This window comes from Camellia sinensis, unplaced genomic scaffold, assembly GCF_055761805.1.
Source record: "Camellia sinensis isolate YWXY unplaced genomic scaffold, ASM5576180v1 Unanchor3, whole genome shotgun sequence".
Lineage (NCBI taxonomy): Eukaryota > Viridiplantae > Streptophyta > Magnoliopsida > Ericales > Theaceae > Camellia > Camellia sinensis.
The window spans coordinates 16848298-16873104 of NW_028129178.1; positions in this window are offsets into that span (position 1 = coordinate 16848298).

Consider the following 24807-nt stretch of genomic DNA (forward strand, 5'->3'; position numbering starts at 1 on the left):
AAATAAATTTTTTTCCAATTAATTTTTTTTGCGTAAATTACATTGACACCCCCCTGAGGATTATGTTTATTGTAGTTCGCCCCCTCACCTTTTGGAAATTGCATCTCCCTCCCTGAGGTTTAAAGTTTCATTACAGATTCCCCCCTTCAGCAATTTAATTTTTTTAAATACCAATTTTTCCCTCATTGGGTAAATTACATTGACACCCCTCACATTTTGGGAATTACAATCCCCTCTTTAAGGTTTAAAATAGCATTATCAATTGCCCTCTTGGTTAGTATTAGCTGGAAAAAAAATTCATTGAAAAAAAAAATTAATTGGAAAAAAATTATTTGAAAAAAAAGATTAATTGAAAAAAAAATTTGTTAGTAAATGTTTTAAATTTTTGTTTAAAAACCAACGTAAGTTCATTTTTTGAATTTACGTTTTTTTCTCAAATTTACAAACTGAGACAACCATTTATAAACTAAAAAAATTATCAAATAAGTTTTTATTACAGTTTTTAAAATTTTTTTAAATATAAATTAAAAACTGAAAACGAAATGGTTACCAAACAGGCTTGATGGTAAAAATGTCGTAAAATTAATAAATAATTAAATAAGTTACCAACGTAAGAAATAACTTATCAAAAGATTTTTAGGCTATGTATAGTTTGATTTTTAGATTTTTTTTAAAAAAAATTAAAAATTAATTTGGTTAAGAAATAAAAAATAAAAAATAATTATCATTTTAATATAATTTTTATCTTTCGAGTAGTTAGAAATAATTTTTTACAAATTTAATTGAAACAGTCATACGTATGTATATAACCTGCTCAAAAGTTAAAATGATAATTATTTTTTACTCTTAAATGATAATTATTTTTTATTTTTTATTTCTTATTCACACTTTTTCGCACTTTATTTCTAAATGTGAATATATATATATATATATAATCACACTCCTAAATAGTATGGTTGTATAAAACATTTCAATTTGATTTTTATATAAAATATACTATACAATTCGCGCCTTTATTCTACCCATACCCATACCCATACCCATACCCATGAATGAGAAAGATGACTCTTCCATTCCCCATTGAATTTCACAAACACGCATGTCCCTTCTCATTCTCCTTGCCTTCTGTTTCTGAAACGAAGCCCTGTTTCATCAGCTCCGAACCACCATTGAAGTTACTCAAATTTGTCTTTTGAAATCAAAAACTTCTTGAAATTTCTGGTGAGTTCTCTATTTTTTATGTCCCTTCTGTGTGTATATATTTATGATTATGGTTATTATTAGTGGAATTTTATAGATATAGGTTTTTATGCCCCTTCTGTGTGATATAGGTTATTATTAGTGGAATCTGTAGGTAAGTTTTCAATCCCCCCTTTCCACATTCAAGCTGAGTTCCTATGCCTTCATTAGACTCAAAGAACTGATGCTTCGTATAAGCTAAATAGATGCAAGGCAAAATTCTAGATCTAAGTTGGAATGTAAGCTCTTCATTTTCGGGAAATCTTTATAGTGAATCATCGTCAATTACTACACATTTCAAGGTGTACTCAGAGAAACAATAAAGCATGCTAAAACTTGTCATGTGTGAACATTTTAGAATATGGGTGTTGAGGAAAACAATTAATTACTCCCAGAAAGGACTTGCATAATAAGACAAGGAGTTGGACTAATTAATTTTCTTCTCTGTATGTGTATTTATCCTCTTAGGCCTTGTTTGTTTGGGTGGACATAAGCTTGGGATTGCACTAATAGTCCAATAAAATTATTAATTCGATATTTGGTTAAACAATTGAAGTACAGACTAATTATTTTAAACTTGACTATTAGTTAAGATAGGATACATAATCCAACAGATTCGTAGTCTTAGGACTATTAGTCATGGGAATGCTAATCCAGTCCGCCCAAACAAACATAGCCTTGTGGCATTGGATATGGATATGTATTTGATTGGTCTTTTAACTTGTTGGGTGTATTGTATTTGTATGTATGCTAAGGATGTGTATTTGGTTGGCCTTCTATAGATTTTGGAATTTGCTTTTCTGTTCTTTCGTCGGTTCTTAATTATAGAAACTTGCTATGCTTGGATCATTTGAAGGTTGCTATCCTTCCTACTCGAACCATACGAATGATGATTGTCACTCTTTGCAACCAGTGGTTGAGTGCCGAAATAGCGAAACTCACTACTCTATTGGCCTCTGTTAAGTGTCATTATATATATTTATTTTATAAATTTTCCTTTTCACCAAAGTAAAATTAAAATAAAAAAGGCTTGTTGTATCAACTTATCCATGTCATTTGTATCGATGGGTGTCCTGTGTCCAAGCACATGCAGCATTGCATTTAACATTGAAGTTCCAGATTAGCTGGTTAGACTAGTGAACCAGAAATTCCCATTCAAATTGGATGTGTTTTACATGGCTAGAAAGGGTAGACAGAGTCGTGTTTTTCTTTCTCTATTTTTTTATGGTTTGGAAGGTAATAAGTTATGAACGTTAATTTTTCTTTGTTTTTGTTAAAGGTGACTTGTTTGCTTTGCAACACTTTTCAAGTACTGGTTCTATAACTCTATTAATTTAGAATATTTAGCAAAAAGGCTGGAGTTGATGAAGCTTCATTTAGTATTGGTTGGTACTTTGTAGTTCTTAACTCTAACTTAGATAGTTTATGTTGTTTGGTTGAGTTTTCAGAATTTATTTCTAAATTTTTTTTCAAAAACAAGTTCAGTTGAAAAAAATTAAAAAATAATCATTATTTTCATATGTTTTTCTCTTTATGGGGCATAAATAATCTTTGAAAATTTTAATTTTTTTTAACGGTGTATTTAAAAAAAAAAAAAAAACTAGTTTCTAGTTTTTCAAACAGATTTCAAAAAACAAGTTTTGGAAACTCAATAGAATATGTAAGGAAAAAGTTTTGCATGTCAAAGGTGAGGCATGAGCTGTTGTGCTTGGGTGCTTAATGATTTGGTCCCATGATGAGATGGATGTAAGGAAAAATTCATTTATCTTTAACTTGGAGATTGATATATAGAGAGAACAAAGATTGTTTGACCTCCCCAAAAAAATTCATTTATGAATGGCTTGCTTTCTTAAAAAAAGAATTATTTTGTTTGGGTGAACCACATAAATCTCTTATGTTTCTTGTTTGAGTGTTTGATCTTCTTGTCCATTTTTAAATTAATTGTGTGTGATTGTTTACCCAAGTTGTGGAGATTGGTATTATTTATTAATTCCATAACAGAATCTTCACACGCTCATTCATGGGATCTATGTTCAACACCTTTTTTTTTTTTTTCTCCAGTTTTGCTTGATCATGCTTGGTTGTTTATAGTCCTTGGTTGTTGAGGTAAATGAGGGAAAAAATATAAAATAATTAAAAATATAATACCTAATAATTTTAAGATGTAAAATTGTATAACATAGGTGCTGTTGAGTGCTATCATGCCTACCCATTTTAAAAGTTACACTCTTGTGCTATTGCTCCTGCTCCTCAAATTGGTATAGCAACTATTTTTCAATTTCCTAAAAAATTGGAAACTTTTCTTTTATTTATAGAGATGAATGGAGGGAACCACAGTCTCTGTGGATATTCTCTGCATATCCTTTTGTTTACCGATCCCTTCGTCTTTGTCTTTGTTACTGCTATCAGTTATTAGACAAAGCCATCTGTTTACTCTTTAATCCATCTAGGGGTAATCTTTAACATTAAACTTTAGTGCTTTTTATCAACTCTTTATGTGATAATTTGATAGGTCAATGTGAATGGACCTACGGGTCTGTATACTTTACTATTTTTATCAACTCTTTATGTAACCAAAATTGCTACATGTACAACAACCTAGCCAAAACTATAAAATGCCGTAACTACATAGCAAAAAACCTTCAGCAAGTAGCAAAGAAAGCAGCATGAGCAAGACATCAAATGAATATATATATATATATATATATATATATTTACACCTTCAAATCATTGATCCCCTCTCTCATGAATTGGTAAGTAGCTTAGACATTTTGTGTGGCTTTTTGTGACTTCTTTGGAACTATTGCATTCACATTCAAAGCGTTATTGTGCATCTCATGCAATTCTTCTAGGTTTTCTTACAAAAGTACATGATTGGGTAAAGATTTTGTTGATGGTTGGTGGGCTTAACAGAGGGTGGAGAAGTCTACATGATTGGGTTATTCTTACTGATTTTATCTTTTTTATTTTTTATTTTTGGTAACTGATAAGTTTCTCTTTCTCTTTGCTCTCTTATTTACTCTCCAGATTTGTTTCTCATTGCTCTTTTATTTACTAATATATATATGCATTTTATTTTGGTTGACATGGATATGGATTTGGATTTATAGATGTGTCTTGAATTTTGGATTTGCTGTCAAGGTGTTGCTCATTTGGTTGGTTATGCCTTATTTTGAACGTTCTTGGGAATTAGTTGTTTAAAGTCTCCCTCTAGTAACATGCTATAATTATTCAGTTTTAAAAGCCCTCTCTCATGTCACTTACACTTAGATGTACACTTCAAAAAACAATTTTAACATCTACACTAAAGATCGCTCCAATAACTCAGAAGCTGGTAAGAAGTTTCAACTTTCAAGCACCAACAATGATTTTCCAACATTGACGACCTTGCTAGTGCCGATTTTTTTGCAACATGGGCTACTGTATTTTTGTAAAGAATTCAAATTAATACAATTCTGTTTCAGTCATTTGTTGTTCTATTTCTTGACAAATTTCTATATAGGTAAACTTCAACTATATATAGTATATAGTCTTTTACACTTGCAAATCACACATTTTCCTAATACTTCTTGTTATGCTAAGGCTTTTAATCTTGCATTATTATGGGCATTTTAGAGTCATATTTTTGTAACTAGCTTCTTGTTTGGATAGGAGAGGTTTGATAATATGTTTATCAGTTGTTTGATGAAATGGTTATGTGAGATTGTGAACATATAGTCGGAAGGAGTGGCTAGTAGACAAGTTATGTTGAGCTTGTGAGTTTGTTTGTTTGTTTGTTTGTTTGTTTGTTTTTTGGACAGCATGAAAACAGAGAATCTGCCCCAAGTAGAGTGTTTTGAGATAGGGAGACATGAATTTGGTGAGAGATGATTTTTGGCTCAAAATGAAGTTCATTGTGAGGAGAGTAGAACTTATATCTATAAGTTGCTTTGAGACTTGTATTTTGTTTTCCGGTTTTGTCCTTTCACTTTACCGGGTTTGTCTAATTTGAATGAAGGTTTTTTTCTTAATTATACAAAGAGTCTTGTATATATGTTTATATATATTCTTATAACTATCCTAGCAACCTACATAGTTTAAATTTTAAAATTTCATCTTTTTTTTAAAAAAAAATTAAAATAAAATTTTCATTATATAAATCTTGTACAATCATTCATCATGAAATAGTTTATTGGGACAGGTCTCTAATTACTTTGCATAGTCAAAATGTTGTCAAAAAATATTTTCCAAAACGAAATTGCTATTGTGCTATACATACCATCATAATTTTTCTACAAGAGAGCATTTTTCATTTAAAATATTCACGAGTAAATATTATGCATGGCAATGCTCTGTCACATTTCTTTAACACAAGTAAATAAATTGAGATGATAAAATACCAGTGTTTTATGAATTACAAATTTAATTAAAATTTGTTTATTTTATTAGTCATCTCCATCAAGTGTTGAAGGCTTCCAATTGGAGGAAACAATTTGTATTTTGTTAACCCTTGTGTCGTTAGTAAAAAACTATGGCTGGGGAGAAATCAAAATCAGTGTTGCTTGCAAGAAGATTAGAGGAGGCTATGCTAGAACAATTGGTTTTAATTCCTTATAATATTGGATAATTATCTAAAACTATTTATTTCATGTGTTCAAATGATAATAAACTTATTAAGCTTATACTTGTGACTTGTTCAATTGTAGGTACCATTGGATATTGTTAGTCATTGATCTAACATTGATGATTGTGTATTTACTTGATCCCATTAATTCTAAAATAAACACAAGCTTTGAAATTGTAATAAACACGTAAGTTTGGCTAGTTTGTACATTTTTAAGCAATTTGAGCTACTCTAAAAATATTTTGACATTTGGAATTTCTTTTGTAAAGTGCTTTGAAAATTTATGAAACTACCCAAAGGAGGAGGAGGACCAATCCAGTTTGTTTGGAAAGTAGTTCAGGTAATCAATATCATTTTCTCTAATTTTGTCATACTTATATTATGCTAATGATTGTTCAGCTTGATCATAACACTTTATATATAGTTTCTAATAATAATGAAAATACTTTTATGTAGTCCCCACAACAACTTACAAACGTGGAATGTGGGTTTTATGTAATGTGGTATATGAAAGACCTCATTAGAGATCAAAGCATCCTAAGAAAACAAAATGTGAGATAAATTCTAAACTTTTATTACTATTATATTCATGATACTTGTATATCTTCTTCATTATCTAATTGTTTGTAAATAACCTCTTGTAGTTCAATGGAAAAAAGACTTACACGGAAACCGAACTTGATGAAGTGCGAGTTGAATGGATTAATTTCGTACTAAAGAATATGAGTTGAAATCCAAGGTAAGTATGATATAATTTCCGTTCTTTAAATTACTAATCAACAATTTCTTTAGTTGGTAAAGAATATATAATCACTTCAAGATTTCATTTTAGATTTGTTGATTCTATGTATATTTGGTTTTATGACTTTAAAATATCTGCTCATACATTGAAGATTTTCATTTTGGATTTATTGATTCTATGTATATGTCATGTTTTTATATGGTAATCCAAACAGTTTATATTAGTAACAATCAAAGTTGTTATTCATTTTCTATTGATGCAGGAGATGAAGAGTCAGTGTGATGAGAAAATGTTCGATTTTGTCTTTTGTAAGTCTCTACAAAAATATGAAGTTTATTCATATGCTTCTAGCGGTTTCTGAATTAATTTGTGTTTTTATTTTTCAGGTCAGAAATTTATTGGAGAAATGCAAAATATGGTCAAAGAATTCAACAACTTAGTTTTTTCAAGTTTTTTTATTTTTTATTTTTTAATATATGTAAGCACAGTTAAAAACTTTTTACTAATTCCTTTGTATATACTTTTTGAACATTTAACTTTCATTTATGAAATATATGACGTTATTCCATTCAATATATGGTTGTGATTCAAAATATAGTATATAGTGTGTATTACATTCTTCAAATGCATATAACATGTGACCTTATCTGATTATTAATCACGTGTTTTATTAGATATTAATCACACTTAAAATCTGTGATCTAAATGTTTATTATCACAGGTTTTATTATTGATTAATCACATTTAAAAGATGTGATCTAAATGTTATTAATCACACTTAAAAGATGTGATCTAAATATTTTAATCACACTTAAAAGGTGTGATCTAAATGTTATTAATCACACTTAAAAGGTGTGATCTAAATATTATCAATCACACTTAAAAGGTGTGATCTAAATGTTTTTAATCACACTTAAAAGATGTGATCTAAATATTTTAATCACACTTAAAAGGTGTGATCTAAATGTTATCAATCACACTTAAAATGTGTGATTAAAAATGAGCCCTTTTAATCACACTCCCAAAGATCACACTTTAATAAAACTAAAAAGGTGTGATTAAATAACAAACATCACACAAAAAAAGTGTGATCTTTATCTGTTTTTGTAGTAGTGCGGGAATGGACTTGACTCCTTGGGATTTCTTAAACATCTTTTCTAGCTTACTTAGCTTCAGCGCTGCGGGGTCCACTTCAAACTTGAAGGGAGAGTCTGGTACATTGATAGGCGTGGGCGCCTTGGATAGTTGCGGTAGAATCGGGGGCGGAGCCGGTCCCGTTGGAATGTCTGTATCCTCTTGGACATTTTGAACATTTGGTGTCTCCTTGGGTATCGGAACCCTTGGTGGGGGAGGGGCTTGATGCGAAGCAGATGTGCCGGCTTGCTGCTGTAGCCATATGATTAACTCTGCTTGTTCAGTCATAACCGTGGCTTGTTGCTTGGCGAACTCCGCCTGTTGGACAGCATCTTATTGCATAATTTTCATGCTTTCCTGGAGCTGGCACACCATCTCCTCTAAGCTTGCCATACTGCTTTGTTTTGATTAAATTACTGGTATATATTCCCTCTCTGTGGTGAAAATTGAGACCTCAGCCTGATTGTCCATTGGTAGGGTCGACCACTGCTTTGGCAATCTCTGCTCAGACACACTGCGTCTTCTCGGCTTTCGTCTGATAACCGGGGGTAGAGAATAAAACACTGGTTGTCCGTCAACTAGATCCTCAGATCGATGGAGTCGACGACCTCTAGTCCAAAGTGCTTGGGGAATATCTACTGGGTCAGAAGCAATCGTGCTAAACTACCTTGCAAGAAGATAAATAAAGCAATAATGAAATAAATAACCAGACAAACGGGCAGCATAACAGCATAAAATAAATACACACAGCACACAGTTGGGTATCACAACACACGGTTGATAAGCTGAATACACTGTTCCTCAACACTGATTATTGTCCCCGAATCACTGTTCCCAAAACTGAACCTGATACCCGCAAATAACTGATTCTCAAACACTGAACTGGCGCCCGCAGGCCTGATGCCCAAACTTGCAAACTGATACACGCATTCCTGTAGAGACACACTCTAAAGCACATAGTAGATAAGTGAGAGCCAAAACACCCATATGTTGGGGTAGGGTTTCCCTGTCCTATTTTGTCAGGAGCTAGGGTTTTGCTACGTACGTAGTGGTTTCAAACAACCTAACATCGGGTAAGCAACCTGTCCTTGTTTGGAATGGTCACTATGGATTTCGAATATGCACTAGGTTGAATGGTCAAAAAGGGTGCCCCGGTAAAACCGGGGTTTGTGTTCCCATACTGGCAGAGCCCGTAACCGGTCAACCTTATGGCACGCAGCCTCAGGCTAACCGCTCAGGAATAGAAGATGGCAAACACGGTGTCCTAAGCACACCAATACAAATGCAATGCAAAGAAACATATAAGTGTAATCAAAACAAGATACCACGAGTTCGAGTCAAGTTCTCATTAACTCCCCAGCGGAGTCGCCAGAAACTGTAGATGTCCCCGAACGCCCCGGGAGGATGAGTCCCGTTCTATTCATATTGGGTTCACTACAGTTCAAGACTCTCAAATTGTCACGGTTCTTAATCTGAACCAAAGAGTCCAAATCCGGCAAATCATTTTGGAAAACAGATTTTTAGAAAAGAAGTGCCAAACATGGGCTGCTTTGCCAGATACAGAGTCGCCACCTAAATATTTTATTTTGGAAAATTTAGGAAACCTTGACTCGGTGCCAAAGGCCACGTGTCCGTCATCACCAAAGTTACCTCGGCTCGGGAACTTGGGTACGATTGGGGAAGGTCAGCTATGAGCACCCCCTCTCGCCCAATCAAAGATCGGCCTCTACTAACCGTGATATCTTGTTTTGAAAGCATTATGTGTTCCTATTCCGGTTATTAGCCTAGAAGTACTATGTTATGCACATAGCAAACAAGTATAGACCTAATCGCCTAATTTGGAACAAAACATTGCTTACTTGTTTTGAAAATGGTTTGCTACTCGTAAGTAGGCTAAAATGCAGGTTTTGCCACCCTCGGGTGGGCTTAGAAAACATGGTTTTGCCACCATCTAGTGGGCTTAAAAATCACAGTTTTAATGCATTATCCCAATTTAGGTAATTTAACCTCCATCCACAGGCATTCAAGCAGTTATATCACATAAGCAAATAGTCTCATGGTAAGCATGCTGTCATGGCAACACTCACACGCATGCAAAGATGCTAAAGCATAAGAATTCACCTAGTACTTCGAGCCAAAACAGAAACTAGTTAGTAATCATATGCATGATCCTAGTTCATGTTAAGATGGCTAATGCAACACATGCGAAATGCAACTAAGATAGGCTTGGCTAATCTACGATGACATGTGAAATGCTACAATTAGCACGTATTCAATTTGGATTTGAAATACAAATGCAGTTAGAATGATGGGCCGAGCCTGGTGTATGCAAAACGAATGAATGGATGCAAACATGCTATCATACTGTATGCTAATTGAAACATGCCCTAGACTAACCAACAAACGCTAGTAAATAAAAGGGAAGAAAGACGTGGGGTTGGGAGACATACACACACTTACGCACACTTATTACACAATTGCCCTCACTCAGAGGGTCTGAATAAATATTACACAACCAAATGAATACCGCTAAATTAATTATTACAGAATTCCTAACTAATTAACAAATTAAATGCAGAAGAAAGGTGGTCGCAGCCCTGCCTCGGAATGTGTGAATGATGCATGCTTGACTCGTCTCGCCCGGAAACTCACTGCCATAGCACTACCGCCTCTGTTTTCACTGCCTTGCTCCTCTGAAAATTCTGAAAGTCTCTAGACCCTTTTTGGATCATCCTCTGAGTGCTCTGGGATGTCACCGGCCAGAGTTAAAGTTCACCGGCCATGGTAATGGGATTATCGGCCAACTTTTGTACCACCGGCCAGCCACTGATGGTCGGTCGGCACTGTAGGTGGCCGGCAGGCCATTGCTTCCTGCAGAATCCTGTAGTTGATAGCAGCAGAGGGCAAGCAGTGTATGGCATGGAATTTTCAAGCAAATGTGAGCATGGCCACACTCCCTATCATGCAATGGACTCAAGGGAGCGTGGCCTTCGACCCTTGGGCCATCAACTACGCAATTCGAGGCATGATGGCCTAAGAAGCCAAGTTAGCAACTTAATGTAGATGCATGCAACAAACAAATGAGTGCTAACACCCTATCATGTTGAGATCAAGGGTATTGGCGACCGAGGGTTGAGACGTGTTTCATCACTTCGGGTATGAACACACCTCTCCCCTCTTGCTTGGTTTGACACCCCAAACTAAGCGATGCAATGCATGTATGCCATATACAATGCAAATTGATGCAACTCATGCAAGGCTACACTAATGCAATGTAATACATGTCAAGCATACAACAAGACTATATAATGCAATTCAACTAAGTGACGTGCAAACATGCGAACATGATGCAATGTAAGCATGCAACCAATACAATGCAACATGTCAAACATGCAAAGTGTGCAAGGATGGGCTCATACTGAAATGAGAAGGCCTCAGCCCACCCTAAAACAGTGGCCAAAAGAGTAAAAAAAAAGGCAAAACTTATGCATGCAAGCACACACACACCAAGGCCTATCACCTAAGCATGAAATGGGATAACTCTATGCATACTTAAGGGCAATACGTTTGGACATTAAACACTCATGTTAAACTCTGAGAAGTATGCAAAAGATGACACCAAGATATGCTAGGGAATGGATGCAAAATAGAAGGTATTCAAGGCCACAAAAGAGAGCATTGCTCAACACCTACCCCAAGCAAACATGGTATGAGCTAAGCAACCCAAAACAAAGTTTTTATGCATCAAAATATGCCCCAAAACCCACTGATATGGCAGCCCAAATGACTTAAACAAAGAGGCATGCACACAAGCTCAAACATGGAGCATAAGACCACAACTCTTCAAGGCATTAAAAGGGTAACAAATGCAAGCATGTAGGCATAAAACATGAACTGAAATGGCATGACAAATGATTTAAAATCACTAAAATAGACCAAATGAGGCATGCTAACAACTCACACACCCGAAGCCAACAAGTTAGAATACAAAGAGGCTATATAAAGCATGGCAAGCATGGCTCCAAAGACTCAAGACAGATCTTAAACATGTTAGAACATGACCAAAAACTTCACAAAGCTAAGCCAAAGCATGCAAACGTGATGGTCCAAAGTCAAGATGTATTTCTAGGCAAAATGGAGGAATACAAGGCAAGTGTATTATGCATGCAAGAGGTCAACAAACCGACATGGGACAGAGGTAAAACATGCTAAATAAACACCAAATAACCTCTGAAATGAAGCCAAACAAAGCTAGGCATACATGCTACCCTTATGAGCCAAAAATGCAAACAAAAGAGAGACAAAAGGAGAGGGGTGTCCCTTCCCTATGCAAGACCTCAAACCCTCTTCATCACCACTGAAAATCCACTAGATTTTAGTGGTGAGAAGGCCAAAGCACAATAGTATTCAAAGCTTAACAAAGAGAGCACAAAAAGAGCCAAACAAGACCTAAGAGGGGGAGGTCGACCCCAAACAACAAAACAACCTGAATGAAGTATCTTAAGCATGCAAATACAAGACCTTTTTTAGCTATACACAAAGTCTAAATTAGTAAGCAAGATAGGTCAAAAGCTAATGCAAGATTGGGGAATCTAAAGCAAAAGTGTTACCCTTGAAGAACACCTCAAGAACAGCAAGTCCAGCCACCTTCTTCTGATCAAAACCAGCTCAAAACCTCAAGAATAAACCCTCAAGACCTCCCAAGTCGAAGTATGGGGTAATGGTGTGTGTCTTAGTGCAAAACTAAGAAGAAAACACACCTTTAGGCTCTCAAACCCACACAAATGAAGAGAGAGAGGGAGATATAGAGAGAGAAAGTGTATATCATATATATATATATATATATGTCTATTTTTCTTTGGTTTTTTGCTGAACCTCACAAAGGAGAGGGTTGGGGCTCTTATATAGACAATGCAAAGACTAAGCTTCCAAGGGAAGCTTTTCAAAAAGGGTCAAGTCTTCCTAAAGAAGCCAAGGCAAAGGGACCAAGGCTTCCTTAGGAAGCTGGGACAGGTGTCCAAGCTTCTTGAGGAAGCTAAGACAAAGGTCCAAGCTTCCTCAAGAAGCTAGATCAAAATGGTGCAAAAGGGGCAGAATAGCCACAGATGTGCACGGGGGCAGGGGTTATGCATTCCAGCTGGCACAGCTGGCATGCACCATGCCTGAAAAAGGCAAAAAGGTGGTACCGGCCAAAAAAGGAGGCCATCGGCCAAACAGGTGGTCGGTCGGCCGGCCACACAAAGTGCCGACCGGCCAATGGACTATTTCACCAATGGCCGGTAGCCTCAAAACACGGCCGGTGGCCTCAAGCCATGGCTGGTGGGTATCAGGGGTAGCTAGCAAGCTACTCTCTACCCTCAGGTGCAAAAACAAACAAGTTCTTGGGGTAAAACCAAGCACAGAACAAGCAAGTCGAGAGATCTTGAGGCAAGGCGCGTAGCCAAGATCAGCGGTGACGTCCAAGTCTTGAGGACGGTCAAAAATGGGGTGTCTACATGCGCGTTTTGGCCCCCGAACCCTCGTTTTGCATCCATCTTGGTTCATTTTTGGTATGGACCCTATTTTTATTATTTGGAAGGTGGCACAAGGGTGGGAGACCACCTTTTCTCCTTGGAGACCACTTTTCTCCGGTCGATCGATTTTCTTGTCAGGTAGCTGATCTCCCTCACTTTTGGGCCACAATTGCTAGTCTCCCACCACACCACTAGCTTCTATTCAGTTGGGAGACCACCAAATGGGGTTACCGACCTCTTTTTGTTGAGTTGACCCTTTTGAACTGGCTGGCTGACCACTTGAACTGGCTGGCCAACCACCTGAACTGGTCGGCCCCTTTCCTCCTATTTTGTCTCTGTGAGTTGTTGCCAGCTGTGCCAGTTGGAAGGCACAGACTGCATCCTCCACACACGTGTATGGAGGATCTTTGAACTTGTTTTTTAGCTTCTTTGGGAAAACTTGGACCTCTTGGTCTATAAGAGAGGCTCTCTTCTTCCTTAGGGAAGGTTCAAAAAATTTGGTTAAGGCATATACAAACACCCCTCTCTATCTTTCTATTTTAAGCACCAAAGTCCCTTGTTCTTGCACCTTTACACTACACCTCTTAGCCTAACACCTCCAACACCAACCTAAGCTTCTTGGAAGGTCTTGAGAGGTCCTAAGGTCTGAGTTTTTGGCCTCAAAGCTGCTGGAGTTGCTGAGCTTCAAGGGTAACACTTCTTTTCCCCTTTTGGCCTTTATTTTGCTTCATCTTTTAGCTATACTTGCAAGCATATTTGGGTTTTGTCATAAACTGAAAAAATTCTTCTTTTGAGGTCCTTTACATGTTTATTTCAGGTCATTTTTCTGTTGGGGGTCATCTACCCCTTGCATGCTTGTTTTCACCTTGTTTTGAGCCATGCACTAGACCTTTGCATTGAGCTTTGCTTGGCCTTCTAGCCACTAAAATCTAGTGGATTTTCAGTGGTTGGGATGTAGTTTTGAGAGCCAAAATTAGAGAGGGGTGAGCCTCTCACCCCTTGTTTTGTTTTCTAGCATATTTGGCCTAATAAGGGAGCCCAAGTGTGCATACTTCCAAGCCATGTTTCAGGCCATTTTTGGTGAGGTTTAGGACCTGCATGAGCTCTATCTAGAGCTGTTTTTGCCATATTAGGTGTCCCTCTTGCATGTGTAGAATAACCCTCTTCATAGCATATCAAAGGAGCCCATACTTGCATGCTTCCTAACCTCATTTCAGGTCTTTTTCAGTGAGTTTTAGGGCCTGAATAACCTCTATCTAGAGTTGGTTTTGTCATATTGGATGTCCATCGTGCATGTGTAGAACAACCCTCTTTGTGGCCTATCAAAGGAGTCTATCATTCTTGCATGCATGGACTATATTTCAGTGGGTTTTTGGGCTTCATTTGACATACCATGATTCTATTTTTGACTGGTTTGTTGGCCTCTCATGTGCTTTATATGGTTGTAGTCTAAATCATGGTTCACTAGCTTGTATTGCATGATGTTTTGGCCCTCTTTCCTAGCATATTTTGGCCACTGATTTGGGTGTGGCCGAGGCCCATTCACTTTGGTTTAGGTCCATCTTGCATTGTGCACGGAGTCCATGTTGTCGCATGAGTTGATCATTGCATTGAGCATGCCTTGTTCATCCCATTGTGTTTGTTATTCTTCACATGTGCATTGTGTATGCCATTGTTTAGTCTATGTGCATTGAGTATGTCATGTGTAGTTCATAGCATTGTGTATGCCATTTGCATGCTTGCATGTCATTCCTTGCATCTTTGTATCATTTAGTTGCATTGCATTGGGAATGCATGCTAGAAGTTGCATTGAGTATGACATTCTTGTTTCATCATGTTTGGGATAGGAGTTAGCCCTAACACGGGAAACGAGGAGCGTTTCATACTCCAAGTGATGAAACGTGCCTCAATTCCAGATCGCTGACACTCTTGACTATCCATGATAGAGTTGTTGGCTTTAGATGCTTATTTCTGCATTCATGTCACATTAAGTCGGGCAATCTGACTCCACGGCCATCATGCATCGAGATGCGTGATTGGTGGTCCGAGGATTGAGGGTTACACTCCCTAGAGCTTATGCAATGATGGGAGAGTGGTCATGCACACATTTGTTGAAAATACCTTGCCATGCTTCCCTATTGCTTTGTGTTGGAGAAAACCAGAATCCAGGTGCAGAAAGTGGTCGGCCGACCAGGTTTTCTGGCAGGCCGACCACCTTTTTTGGTCTCCACCACAAAGGGTGGTCGGCAGGTGGTCTCCAATGCCATTGGCTGGTCGGCAGCCCTCCCACAACTTCCCAGAGTGGAGTTTCAGCCTCTTGGAGCTTCTTGCAAGTTTCTGAAATCAATTGCATACAAAGGCGAGCCGAGGCATCGCGACAGATTTCCCGACGAGGCGACTCGAGCATGCATGCATCCATTGTCATCCAAAACAGAGCCGAGGCAGTGACATTCATTTAGTTTACAGGCTTACTTAGCTAGTTTGTTAATTAGTTAATGTTGTGTAATAATTAGCTGCAGTTCATTATTCATCTGGTTTTGTATTATTCGGACCCTCCGAGGAGGGCAATGTTGTAATGTGTGTGTGTGTGATGTATATCTTCCAACCCCACGTCTTTCTCCCTTTTATTTACCAGCTTATGATGGTTAGTTTTAGGGCATGTTTCAATTAGCATCTATATGTTCGCATGTTTGCATTCATTCATCTGTATTGCATGCACCGGGCCCAGCGCATCATGCTAACTGCATTGTATTTCAATTCCAAGTTGAATACATGTATCGATTATTGCATCTCATATGCCATTTTAGAATAGCCGAGCCTATTGTAGTTGCATTTTTGCATGTGTTGCATTAGGCATTCTTAGCATAGTTAGGATTCATGCATGTTCTCTAATTGGCTTCTTTCTATGGCTCAGAGTACTCGGTAAGTGTTTATGCTTTAGCATCCTTGCATGTGTGTGAGTGACTGCTATGATAGCTACCATGAGGCTATTTGCTTATGTGATATAACTGCCTGATTGCCTGTGGGTGAAGGTTGGATTACTTGAATTGGAACAATTCATTGATTGCGAGTTTTAAGCCCACTTGAGAGTGGCAAAATCCGCATTTTAGCCTACTTGGGAGTGGCAAACCACTTTCGAAAACAAACATGAGCTGTTTTGCTCCAAATTAGGCGATCCAATCTATACTTGGATGTTGTGCGCATCACATAGTAATTCTAGGCTAATAAACCGGAATAAGAGTGCATGTGTTTTCAAAAACAAGATATCATGTTTAGTAGTGGCCGATCTTTGATCAGGCGAGCGGGGGTGCTCATTGCATGACCTTCCCCAATCGTACCCAAGTTCCCGAGCCGAGGCCACTTTGGTGATGACAGACACGTGGCCTTAGGCACGAGTTAGGGTTTCCTAAATTCCCCCAAAATAAAATATTTAGGTGGTGACTCTTTATCTGGTAAAGCAGCCCATGTTTGACACTTCTTTCTAAAAATCAGTTTTTCAAAACGATTTGCCGAATTTAGACTCTTTGGTGATTCATCGGTCTTGCATTGTGCTCTGTGAGATTAGATACAGGACCATGACATTGAGTCCTAAACTGTAGTAAGCCCCAATGAACAAAATGGGATTCCCTCCCTCGACGTCTGGGGACGTCTACAGTTTCTGACGACTCTACTGGGGATTTAGAGAACTTGACTCGAACTCATGATATCTTGTTTTGACTACACTTATGTGTTTCTATGCATTGCATTTGCATTTGTGTGCCTAAGTCACGGTGTTTGCCGTCTGCTATTCCTAAAAGGTTTGCCGGAGGCTCACTTCGAGAAGCGTGCCATAAGGCTGACCGATTACTGGCTCTGCCACGATGGGAACACAAACCTCGGTTTTACCGGGGCACCCTTTTTGACCATTCGACCTAGTGCATATTCGGAATCCATAGTGACTATCCCAAACTAGGACAGGTTACTCACCCGATTACAGGTTGTTTGAAATCGCTGCGTGCGTAGTGAAACCCTAGCTCCTGACTAAATAGGACAGGGAAACCTTACCCCAACATAGGGTTGTTTTGGCTCTTACTTGTTTGCTATGTGCTTTAGAGTGCGTCTCTACAGGAATGCATGTATCAGTTTACAAGTTTGGGTATCAGGCCTGCGGGCACCAGTTCAGTATTTTGGGAATCAGTTATCTGCGGGTATCAGATTCAGTCGGGTATCAGATTCAGTTTTGGGGGCAGTGATTTGGGAACAATGATCAGTGTTTGAGAACAGTCTATTCAGCTTATCAACTGTATGTTTTAATGCCCAATTGTGTGTTGTGTGTTTATTTATGCTGTTATGCTATCCGTTTGTCTGGTTGTTTATTTCCTTATTATGCTTTATTTATCTTTTTGCTAGGTAGTTTAGCACAATTGCTTCCGACCAAGAAGATATTCCCCAAGCACTCTGGACTAGAGGTCGTCGACTCCATCGATCTGAGGGTCTGGTAGACAGATAACCAGTGTTCTACTCTTTACCCCCGGTTGCTAGACGAAGGTCAGTGAGGCACAGTGCATCGGTATCGAGATTGCCAGATCAGTGGTCTTTGAATAGCCAAGTTGGGATTTCCGAGTCTACTACAGAGGCAGATACACCAGCAGTTCAGTTAAATCAGGGCAGTATGTCAAGGGGCAGTATGTCAGGGATAGAAGACATGGCGCGTCAGCTCCAGGAGAGCGTGAAAGCTATGCAGGAGGACGCTGTTCGTCAAGTCGAATTTGCCAAACAGCAGGCCGTTGTCATGGCCCAATAGGCAGAGCTAATTACCCGGCTACAGCAGCAAACCGGAGCATCTGCTTCACACCAAGCTCCTCCCCCACCATGAGTTCCGACACCCGGGGAGGCACCAAATGTCAAGGGAGAGATGGACATTCCGACAGGGCCGGCTCCGCCCCCGATTCTACCTCAACTATCCAAGGCACCTACGCCTATCAATCAACCAGGCTCTCCCTTTGAGTTCAAGGTGGAACCTACGACATTGAAGTTGAGCAAGCTTGAAAAGTTGTTCAAGAAATCCCAAGGGGTAAAGTCCATCCCAGACATTGAGGACGTGTATACCGACGCGGCTGTGACGCTGCCAGATCAATTCAAGATGCCACAAATCGACCGCTTTGACGGGTCCGGGGATCCCATGGTGCATCTATGTTTGTTTTCGGACATACTAAGGCCGATGGGCCTTACCAAACTACAGAAGCTTTCATTGTTTGGCCGGACCTTGTCAGGTATGACGGCCATTTGGTACGCAAAATTGGAAGACGATGTCAAGCGGAACTGGGATGAGATGGCCGAGGCTTTCATTGCACAGTACTCTTATAACACGTAAATCGAGATTACAACCCGTGATCTTGAGATGACTAGGCAGGAGCCTAAGGAGAGTTTCTCTGAATTCGTAACCCGCTGGAGGGCCAAGACCTCGATGATGACCCTTAGGCCAACTGACAAAGATGAAATTCGGATGATTGTGTGCAATCTCCAGCCTAAGCTCATGCAAAAAATGATCGTACTCCCCTTCCCCACCTTTTCCAGATTTACATGAGATGGGGGTACAAATTGAAGATGCGATGAAATAGGGTCTGATTGACCAAGACAAAGAGCAACCCAGGAGAACTTTCAACCGAAACAATAATGCAGGCACAAGTAGTGCTGCAACTGCTAGAGCTTCGGAAGTAAGCATGGTTACTGCCACACCTCCAAGAATCCCGGCAGCTACACCATTCTTTGGTGCGTCCGGAAGTAACGTACAGACAACCAAATACCAACCCTGAGGCCAAAGAACCTTCATCCCATTATATATGCCCCTGTCCAAAGCTCTGGGGGTACTAATCAGGAAAGGGCACTTGAAGCCCCTGGAGCCGAGACATTTGCCAAATCCACTTCCTCCCTTCCATAACCCAGCCAAGTACTGCGCATGTCACCAGCAACATGGTCATGACACCGACCAATGTTTTAGATTGTGCCACGAGATTCAGGATCTCGTTGATGACAGGGTGATTGTGCCTTCAAAAAAATCCAACGTCACAACCAACCCTCTCCCACCACACAACCAAGCCCCACCTCCCAAACGTATCAACTTTATCCAGACTGGGGTCGTGTCTTACGATCCTAGCATCTATACCACTCCTTCTCACTTACCCAAGCCGGAGGTGTTCATTCCTGACATCACTGACTTGTGCATGTTGGACATCTCCCAAACCCAACCTGAACCAATGGTGGTGACTGTCGAAGACAGAATGGGGATGATTTCGGACAAAAGTGGTACAGTGGATGCGGGGACTGAGGAACTGGGAAGCTTTATTGAGGAGGGATACAATCTGAGTGGCTACATTGCGTCAGTAAGTCAGCTTAGGCCAGATGTGGAATTGCCAGTGGGGGCAAAAATTTGTGTACTACGGGGGGATGGACTTGATCAAAGAATAGATGACTTGGCAGTTCTGGAAGGGGACATGGCTGACCTTCAAATTTTCAACGAACAAGATCCGGGGAACATGACAGTCAACTGGTTCGATTTTGATGAGTCAGCAGAGGTTACAGGGTGGCTTGACGACCAACCAGATATTGTTGAAGAATCTCAGCTCGAAAAGGGCCCGTCAGGGGCAAGGACATCAGTTGTGGCCGAAAGGGTCGGGAATCAGAACACATTGCCGGAGAGCGCCGGTGCCAAGAATTTCGCTTGGGATTTGGGCATTTTGAATATAAGAGATGTTGAACAACAGACTGCATTGACGCAACTAGAACGGGAAGGAATTGAAGACTCTGAAAGAGCCAAAAAAGCCAAGGCCCCTGTGGGGACTGAAAGTGCTGTGTGCATAAGAAAAGAGGGTGCTGCGAACACATGGACAGAAGGTACCATGAGTACAAGGACAGTGGTAACGGAGTCGAACAGGTGTCTGTTGGCTGCCGATGGAATGTCGTGGGAGGACGATGATCTATGTCTTGCCCACACGGATGAGGACTGGGGAAGCAATCAACCGGATGATACCTGGTACATTGGTGAAGTTGACCATATGACTAGGAGTGGGCGGTATTTCAAGCCCCCACACCTAGATCAGCCAGAGGCGTCCGGGAAGGACAAGGAGGCAGAGAAACAAAAAGAGAAGCAACTCGAAGAACAGGCTGTGTTGAAACAGTTGAAAAAGATACAAGCAGACATCTCCATCTGGAGACTGCTTATGGCTTCTCGAGTACACAGACAGGCCGTCCTTTTAGCCATGGACAAGGCCAAACTCTCGATAGACACCACACCAGAGCAGCTAGTTGGATTGGTTTTTTCGGGAGGAGGTTTCCCGACGTTGACCTTTTTTGACAAAGAACTACCGCCTGAGGGCGCAAATCACAACAAACCTCTCTACATCTCTGTGGAATGTAGAGGCAAGTGGGTACCGGTGATTCTTGTTGACACGGGATCCACCATTAATGTGTGCCCGTCGAGGACGGCATATGCAATCGGGTTGAAGCCCGCGGACTTCGTGCCAACTTTCCAGGTGATTCGGGCGTATGATAACACAAGCAGGGAGGTGATGGGGACTGTCAAAATTCAGACCCAGGTTGGTCCAGGACAACACAAGATCGATTTCCATGTCTTGGACGTTCCCGCAACCTTTAACCTACTTTTGGGGCGACCGTGGTTGCACCAGGTAAAGGTAGTTTCTTCCACCTTGCACCAGATGTTGAAATAGCCTCACAGGAAGGGAGTAGTGTAGACACCCCATTTTTCACTGCCCTTAAGACTTGGGCGTTACTGATGGTTTACTTGGTGGAGAAAGGTGTGCAGGGCAAAGGTTCAAATTCGTCAGCAATGAGAGGGTCAAATCCCAACTTCACACCCCATTTTGGACCAAAGCTATTTTGAATGATTTTTAAACCTTAAAACCCTCTCTTTCAAAACATTTTTGAAATAAAGTTTCTACGATGTTCCGAGGCTCACATTTTGTCAAAAATACGCTTTTCGATAAACCGAGCAAGGACAAAGTGGAAATGAATGAAAGAGAGATGAAATCTTTGAAAAATCTTTCAAAACACCTTTCTTAGGGGTTTGAAGTTGAAGAAAAGGGGAAAAGAGGGGAGAAGCCAAGTTGGAGAAGAAGCTAGGCAAGAATTGCTAAGAGAGGGACGAGCAGTCCTCGCTAAATGAAGATTATTTGTCTATACACTTTGAGTTAAGCTATGAGGCCTCCACCGTTGGAAAGAAGACTTCCGGGGCTTCATTTTTCATTCAAGAATCTCTTAAATCCGAGACCGGAGGGCGGAGATATGATCGGTTGAAGTTGGGCATCATCCCGGTTGGACCGAAACTGAGCAGCCTTCACTAAAACAAGCATAACTTTTTGCACAGTTGGAATTTTGATGCAATGCTGGTGCCATTGGAAATCTTACTTCCGGGGCTTCAATTTTGACACAAGAATGACCTGAAAAGGAGTTCATATGAAGACGTTATGCCCGTTTGAAGTTGGACCTGCAGAGCAGATTTTTCCTGCCGACCGGCCAAAACAAATGGCCGACCGGCCAAATAGATGGCCGACCGGCCAGAAAAGATGGCTGACTGACCAAGTTTGCTAGCCGATGACCTTCCGGAGTATTCTACAGATTGAATGGATGCAGCTGTGCTAGCTGGAATGCACAGACTCTGCTCCCCATGCACGTATGTGGCTGTTTTGCACCCCTTTTGACCCAGTTTTTTTGCACCCTTTGCTCAAAGCTTCTTGAGGAAGCTTTGACCCCTTGTCTTGGCTTCCTCAAGAAGCTTGCACCTTTGCATTAGCTTCTCTTAGAAGCTTGGTCCCTTTGACCCTTTTGTATAGCTTCTTTGAGAAGCTTTATGCCATTTCCTTGCTCTATAAAAGAAACCCATCCTCCTCCATTGTTTTGGTTCAGCAAAATCAGACCTAATACATACATACAACATATATATCACCCTCTCTCTCTATATCTCTCTCTCTCTCTCTACATTTGGGTGTGTTAGAGTGTTCAAAGACCCTTGTTCTTGGCCTATTGCACCACACCTCATAGCCATACACCACTACCATTGGACTGAGGTTCTTGAGAGGGTTTATTGAGCTCCAAAAGCTAGTTTTTGGCCCCAGAAGCTGATGGTCTCGAATTTGGTCTTCAAGGATAAGTTTCTTCCCCTTTTTAGCACTTTCTTGTACCTCATTTTAGCCTATCTTGCTTGCTGATTTGAGTTTGGTGTATAACATAAATTTTTTTTGTTTTTTTGCCTTTAAGATACTTCATTAAGACCACTTTGGTGTTTGGGGTTGTTTGACCCCTCTTAGGCCTTGTTTGGCCTCATTTTTGTGCATTTTTAGTGAGCTCCGGGACCACCTTGTTTGGGCCTCCTCACCACTGAAATCTTGAGGGATTTCAGTGGTGAGGATGGTGGTTTAAGGTCCTAAGAAGGAGAGAGCCATCCCCTCTCCTTGTTGTCTTGTTTGATGCCCTTTTTGGCCTTACAAAGGGGCCTATATTTGCACACTTCTTGAGCTCAGTTCAGGCATTTTTCAGTGGGTTTTAGGACCCCCATAAGCCATTTCCGGAGTTGTTTTGGTCATATTGAGTGTCCCTCTTGCATGTATATAACAACCCCTTGCATGGCCTTCCAAAGGAGCACCTCATTCTAACATGTGTTGGCTCTATTTCAGTAGGTATTTGGTGTTTATTTAGCATGTTTTACCTCTGTCCCATGTTGGCTTGTTGACCCTTGGCATGCATCATACACTTGCTTTGTATTCCTCTATTTTGCCTAGAAATGCATCTTGCCTTTGGACCACCATGCTTGCATATTTTGGCTTAGCTTTGTGAAGTTTTTGGTCATGTTTTAACATGCTTAAGGTCTGTCTTGGGTCTTTGGATTCATGTTTTCCATGCTTTGTATAGCTTCTTTGCATTCTAGCTTACTAGCCTTAGGTGTGTAGGTCACTAGCATGCTTTACTTGGCTTGTTCTCATGATTTGGCATCATTGGAGACCACATTTCAGTCCATGTTCCATGCTTGCATACTTGCATTTTCCATCCCTTTCATGCTTTGAAGAGTTGATGGCTTATGCTCCATGTTTAAGGCCTTGTGCATGCATGCTTGTGTGTGTTTTCATGCCTTTGTTGCATCCTTTTGGCCACTGTTTTGGACCTAGTAGAGAGCTGTCCAAGTTAGTGTAAGACCATCCTTTGCATGTTGATGCATGCTCACCTTGTGTGTTGTGGCATACTTGTGTGTTGTTGCATGTTTAGGTTGCTTAATATGATGCATGCCTTGCACACTTGCATGCTTAGATCACATCTTGTATGCTTGTCACTCCCATTATTATTCCATATCTTGCATGCTTGCTCATTTCGGTTGTGCGCCTAACATGCATTGTGCATTACTTGCTTGCATGCCCATGTTGCATACTTAGTTAACATGCCTAGGTCGCATTGCACGAGCATACATGCCTTGCCTCTTGAATTGAGTATGATAGAGGTTGGGTTTCACTTGTTTGTTTGATGTGCATCTCATTTGAAATCAAAGTGCATACTTGGTTTCTTGGGCCATCACGCATTGAAATGCGCGATTGGTGGTCCGAGAATCGAGAACCATGTCCCTTTGAGTCACCAACATGATAAGGGATGCGTTGGTGCACACATTTGCTTGAAATGCATTGTCATGCCATGTTTCGCCCTCTGCTGCTGCCAAAACAGGTTTCTGCAGGAAGATTTGGCCGGCCGGCCGGCCATCTCCAGTGCCGACCGGCCATCCATCAGTGGCCGATGGCTTAACCAGTAGCCGATGATCATTCCCTATGGCCGGTGGTCATTCCTTCTGGCCGGTGGTGCTCCACAGTGTCCATGAAGCATACCTTGGGAGTTGTACAATTTTCAGAGGAGCAGAGTAGGGAAAACAGAGGCAAACTTGTGCATGGCGTTGGATTTCCAAGCAAAGCCGAGCATGCGTGCATTCATTCCTCTTCCCGAGGCGTTTTACTGCTTTCTATAACTTAGTTAATTTATTAATTAATTAAGGGCTTGTAGTATTTAATTAGCTTGTAGGTTAATTAAATTGTATATTCTTTTGGTCCCTCCGGGCGAGGGCGAATTTGAAATAAGTGTGGGTGCGTGTGTGTATGTCTTCTAACCCCACGTCTTTCTTCCCTTTTATTTACCTGCTTTCAATGGTTAGTATTAGGGCATATCTAAATTAGCATACTTATGCTATGCATGCGTGCATCCATACATTTGTCTTGCATGCATTGGGCTCGGCACATCATGCTAACTGCACTTGTATTTCAAATCCAAGTTGAGTACTTGTTAGTTGCAGCATTTCACATGCCATTCTTTAGGATAGCCGAGCCTATTATAGTTGCATTTTGCGTGTGCTGCATTAGCCATCTTAACATGAACTAGAATCATGCATATGATTACTAACTAGTTTCTGTTTTGGCTTGGAGTACTCTGTAAGTTCTTTTGCTTTAGCATCCTTGCATGCGTGTGAGTGTTGCCATGACAGCATGATTACCATGAGGCTAGCTGCTTATGTGAGATATAACTGCTTGAATGCCTGTGGATGGAGGTTGAAT